This window comes from Helianthus annuus, chromosome 12 (genome assembly GCF_002127325.2).
Source record: "Helianthus annuus cultivar XRQ/B chromosome 12, HanXRQr2.0-SUNRISE, whole genome shotgun sequence".
NCBI classification, from domain to species: domain Eukaryota; kingdom Viridiplantae; phylum Streptophyta; class Magnoliopsida; order Asterales; family Asteraceae; genus Helianthus; species Helianthus annuus.
Genome location: NC_035444.2, coordinates 46,483,726 through 46,489,972, shown reverse-complemented (window position 1 = coordinate 46,489,972; position 6,247 = coordinate 46,483,726).

Below are 6,247 nucleotides of genomic sequence, written 5' to 3'. Positions count from 1 at the left end.
AACGAGTTTAAACGAAATCGCAGGTCAAAACAATCCCTTTTTGCCAGTTCAGTTGGCCCTCGCGGGGCGCGACGAACTCCTGCCCAGCTTACGCGGGCCGCGAGCATCTGTCGCATGTCGCGACAATAGTATAGGTCGATGTCGCGTGACTCGGCAGCTATCTTTTTCTAGCGAGTTTGGTTCCAGTTGCTGCAGATTTCCAGCCAAACCAAATTTTACGGAAACGAGCGTAACTTGCTCGTTTTTTATCCGATTTAAGTTACATTTCTTCCTACGTGACCCTAATTCAACCCTCCATCACATGGAGTTAAAATCCAACATCCGGATTAAATAGATTTAAGATTTTTAAGCTTTCGGCTTTTATTTTTTTTGTCAAATTTTGACCCGTTCATATGTTTATCAAACAAACATAACATGTTTGTTTGATCCCAATTTATCATAAACTTTATAAAGTCATTGTTATCTATCATAATAGATTCAAATCCCGGGTTTATATACATTCTTAAACCCGTTTTTACTTAAATGCTTATTTGACCCATTAAGGGTATTTAAGCATTTTTTCGCATAATTCATGCTGATTCGCTTTTAACATCGCTTTTAACATCTTATTTCCACATTATTTATCAAGTAATCTTCCACCACAACTATATTTGTGGTGGATTTAATGTGGAGATTTATATATTTTGAGTTTTATCCCTCGGATTATCATTTTACGGCAAAGACTCATATAGAGTCGTTTGGCCCAAAGATTCACATATTTCGCTTTTTATACTTATTCTAAGTATCTATTGGATCACACAACTCATTTCCAACCAACCTTTAAGGGTCGATTGCTCAATTTAACTTATAAGGGTATTTTGGTCACTTTTACCCCTTCTATTTCGACGAATGACTTTTAAAGCTATGGTCGACCAAAATCCCACTTTTAAAATTTATGATCTTGTTTGAATAATCATTATGCTTTCAAAACATAATGACTAACATTTAAATCATTTGGTTTACCTAAAAAGATAATCAATTGTCCATTTTTGACTTGTCTAACTCTCATAGAACCTCAAGTTCTAATTTATGAGTTGACCTATTATACATACCTGGCTCGGATCAATATATTGAACCATTTCCATACCTTGCCTTAGTAGGCGCTAAGTAATAGCAATGTAAATATCCGTTCGATATTTATTCCTAAAATCTTACAAATCGACAAACCATTAGTCGATTATTTTCAAAGGGTGATATTTTCAACTTTTGACATGTTCGGTCTAAATGACCGTGTATCTTTGTGAGATGTATTTATTATCATCTCGTCTACATCTACATGACTCGCTCCGGTTTACACCATACGGTCATTTTACTTATAATTCATTTCTTGATTATTTTGACCCCTTTATGTCTTACGCCATAAAGTGTCTTTCTAATCTAACGGTTATCGTCAACGAGTGACCGAATTAACGTTTTACCCTTATTATTTGTATTGATTTACCTTTTAAGTTAATCATTCAAATCTTGTTATTTATTAGTCATTGCATGATTAAATAATCTTATTAACTCTTTTTAACCATTCAATATGGTTTATCATTATTGTCTTTTGTTTTGAAACGCACATGTGTCGAAACATCACAAGTCAAATATGACTTTTTATTATTCGTGACCTATAAAACCAATAGGTATTTAATACAAACAGTGTAAGTTGTACTTTCCTAGCATCCAGATTATGCTTTTCTTTCATTCTTGGTACGTTTGACCCGCTTCCTACCCAAGCCTTCACCTAGCTTGTCAGGCGTCAAACTATCATCGTAAGTTGTAAGATGGTTAGACTAGTCATACTCAGTCAAGACTATTCCATCCTACGATCTTTATGCCGAAATTATCATTCGATCATATAAAAGTTCATTTTTGACTTTAAAAAGTCAAACTGTCTATTAACAAAAGTAATTACACGATATAGCCTAACTACTCGTGTTATTACTTTTCCTTTATATGGTAAGCAGCCTTGTTAGGCTACCGTTTTAACTACTTATGAATTCAAGTTATTGTAATCGAATTTCATTCGATTAACACATGATGATATCAAACATCGTTTTAAATTATAACATGTCATCATTTTCATTTTATCATACTAACCCAATTTCCTAGCAAGTATGATCATGTACTCAAACACACCATTTGTTCAAGTATTTCCTTATTACTAGCAGATATGATGATTCTAATCATAATTATAACATCAAATTCATCATATGATTAATACCGACATATCCTAGTGTGGTATATCATCAAATCATTCAAATTATAGCATCACATGTATAGTTTTCACTTAGGGTTTGGTTCCTAAGCAAATATACATCACTAATTTAATCATAGCTTCAATAATTCATTCATAAATCGCGATTATGATGATTATCCAAATTTCACAACTTCACAAATCATTAAATTTGACATACCTTATGACCCCCTTGTTCGGGTGATCGTTAATTCAGTTTCGGTAGTGAATTTGGGCTTTGCTTAGCCCTTCAATCGGATGGATTTGTTGGAAGCTAGGATTTTGGCTCCTGGGGAGCCTTCCCTTGATCGATCACCAACACACACACTTGTGTGTGTTGTGTTTTGTTTAGTTTTATTTATAAGATAACCTTTTAAGTTATCCCAATTTGGCTCGTCTTGTTTGGTTAGTTATTAGGTAGGCCACAACCTACTTATTTCTAACAGTATTCCCACTTATTAACTAGGTTAAAAATTCCTAGTTAAATTAGTTGGTTCGGGAAAATCATGACTAAGTTTATTTTAAGTCCCGTTAACTTGGGCTTCTATAAACTTTATTTTCTCAAAAGCATTCTTTTCCATTTTTATAAAATATTATGTTTAGTTATATAAATCCTAATATTATGTTTAGTTATATAAATCCTAATATTTTCCTGGTTAATGTTACCACTAACGGTACTTTAGACGTCTTTTAGTATTAACGTGGTTTGATTACCAAACCAGTTTTCAGGGTGTTACAAGTCTATCCCCCTTAAAGAGGTTTCGTCCTCGAAACTTTTCTTGCATAGTTCATCGACTTTTAAACTCAATGCATTTGACCTGAGTAATCTTTTAAGCATTACTCATACTTTAACCAACTGTTAGTATTACCAGAAACGTATGGTAATATCTTTTTGGTTATAATGATCTACGTATCTCATACGACATAATACAACTTGAAATAACGCCATCTCGTTATTTCGACTAGTTTAGTTAACTTAGCGAAATCCATCACTTTTGTAATATCGAATTCCTTATGAATTCGTTATTTTGACCAGTTTAAAGGTCTTTAGTGAAATCTTTCACTTTTAGCAAACAATCTCTTTTGTTTTCAAATTTATTCATTCAGTTCAGTTATAAGGAATCCACCGCTTATGAGCAAACCGAATTTTTTCTTGACTTCCATCTTAATATTTAAGATACTCAAATAATGATATTAACATATTAACCTTAACCGGTCTCACTAACTAGAATTATTAGTCCAGTTACTTTATACCCATCACTCGAGTTTCAATGTGATTCTACTTCACATTATTTTTCTTGACCGTGACCTTGATCGTGTCACGTCATGTTTAGGTCTATTTCAACCTTTCATTATCGAATCTATTTCTTTTCGAATGTATCATCTTGCACTTATCAGTGTCATGACTTGTATCTTTAATATTTACCATTTCAATTCCTATCAGAATTCATATTTGTAAAAACGTTATTCCTTACTAAAATTGAAGTTTTAGTTTAACATATTTTCTTTAACTTTTGTCAACTAACCATACCATGATATTGACCGCTAAGAATTTATTCTTTTTACAGTCTTTGTTTTATGCGGGAATTCTCAACTGGTTCCCTCGCTTTGTCTAAAAACCCATCGGTTCTTTCACTTTTACCTCGTGGGCTATTTCTTTAGGCTTTTACCTTGTTAAGGCAGTGCCCTTTATAATTCATTTCTTTTTATTTATGACCCCAAGGGTCATTTTGGTCTAGTAGACATGTTCATTATTTATAACCCGAAGGTTATTTTGATCCCTTGGATCATTTCTTACTCATGGCATTCTTAAAATACATGTTTGGTGTCAAGGCACCTTGTTTATATTTGAAAATCAATTGGTTTCAAGTTTAAGATCCGTTAACCTTGACTGTAATTCGTGACTACAATCATTTTATTTCGGATCATTCTCCCGACTCTACGACTTCTCACGTCATTTATGCGTCAGTTCATCTTATACCCCCCATTATCTGGTTTGCATATATTCGTATTTGATTATGTCCCATTACCGGGCTAATTATTCTTTTGCGTTTAACGCTACCCTTATCCGGCTTGTGTTTACTTATGCCATTCGGCATTATATTGTATTCAATTCGTTTGACTTATTAATGTGAAATCCATCACTTATAAATAATCAAACTTTATTCTTTATTCAACCCGTTCAATCTTAAAATAGTTGAACATATTTATTCAAAATTTCTATTTACTAAATTTTATAGTCTTTTAGTCATAACTCATAATCTGAGTCTTTCGACTTTAAATCCGTGTTCCCTTCTCTCGGTTTACGCATGTGTTTAGTTTCCTACCCATCAAACGGATGAGTTTATGGAAGTCATTATTAATGCAACCCTTTAGATATGCATTAAGACTTCGTTTTGACTTGTTCGGTTTTCTTAGCGAAATCCATCGCTTTATTTAACCAAACCTTTATTCTTTATTTGACCATCCTTGACGGTCATCATCATCCTTTCTTTACTACAACCAAAGTTAATGATTTCGATCGTGTTTTTGTATGAGCAATACCTTCGTCTCTACGACCTCGCGGGTCATTTATAATTTGGTTTTACATGCCCTTTTTGTCAACCATGGCTCTTTCGTCCAAAATGACTTATTTCACGTATTCCCTTGGGTCATTTATTTCTATGTGCGCCATACATCGTTTTTATGGTTCCCTCAAAAACCATTTATACGAGTATGCCCATAAGATTTCTTGACCCCAATGTTCTTTTAACTTTTTTTTTTCATTCGTCTCGACCTTACTACATTGGACATAACTGTGCTCATTATAAGAAGCTCATGGTATCATGTGTTCACTACTTATTTGGCTAGAGTAAGCGATCAACACATGGTACACATAACCTTATTATAATTACCACATCACCTCCCATGTAGGTAATCTCTCTATTTATTTCGATTGGTTAAACTTTATTTAATTGCCAATTAACAATTATTAGTTTTACCCGTTTTGTCTTTGAACATTTACAATGTTAATTTTATAACCATTTATACAATCACATTCGTCGAGGTGATCATTACTTTTCTCAATTTGAATCTTTATTGTGGCAGATTAGTATCAGAGCCATTGGTTATAGTGAACATGGTTTTAAAAAGGGAATCTTTTTGAGAAAAACCAAACTATAACCCGTGACTCGTGACGACACTACACTCCAAGTGCAGGACTCAACACATTAGACCTCATAGCTCGGACTAGTGTTTACTTGCTTGCTTACTCTATGCTTTCTGTTCTGCTATACGTACTAGTGTGCCTAGTTAGATAGATACACCTCCCTCCTCTATCTCATTCTCGCCACATTACGACATCACACTCATACTATGTTTTCTGGTTATGAAGATAATGAGTGGACGTGGAAGAGGAAACGTTAACATGACTCAGGCTCAGTTCACTAACTTGGTCAACACGGTGGCTGCAGCTTTCGCAGCTCACCCTGGAGGTAAGCTCGTTATTTTAGGTTGTTTAGATCCTACCACCGCATCGTCTTTTCACCCCTAAACCTATTCTCTTCGCTTCTCACAACAGGTCAGCATGCGCCTGCGCAACCACGTGTTTGTACTTTCAAAACCTTCATGGATTGAAAGCCTCTCCCTTTCAATGGCACTGAGGGTGCCATAGGTCTTCTATACTGGATTGAAAAAGCTGAAGCTCTCTTTGCTGTCTGCAAGTGTCCCCCTGCTAATTGGGTGAAGTTTGCTACTGGTACGCTTGAAGGAAACGCGCTTTCCTGGTGGAAGGCGCAAATTCAGATGCTTGGTTTGGAAACTGCTAATGCTACTGCATGGGAAGATTTCAAGGACATGATCAAAGAAGAGTACTGTCACAGGGATGACATCCACAAACTCGAAAATGAGTACTTTGAGCTCAAGATGTTGGATCAGAGATCAAGACCTACACTAAGCTGTCCAACGACTATGCGGCTCTCTGCCCAAACATGTCTCGACCTATGTATCGAA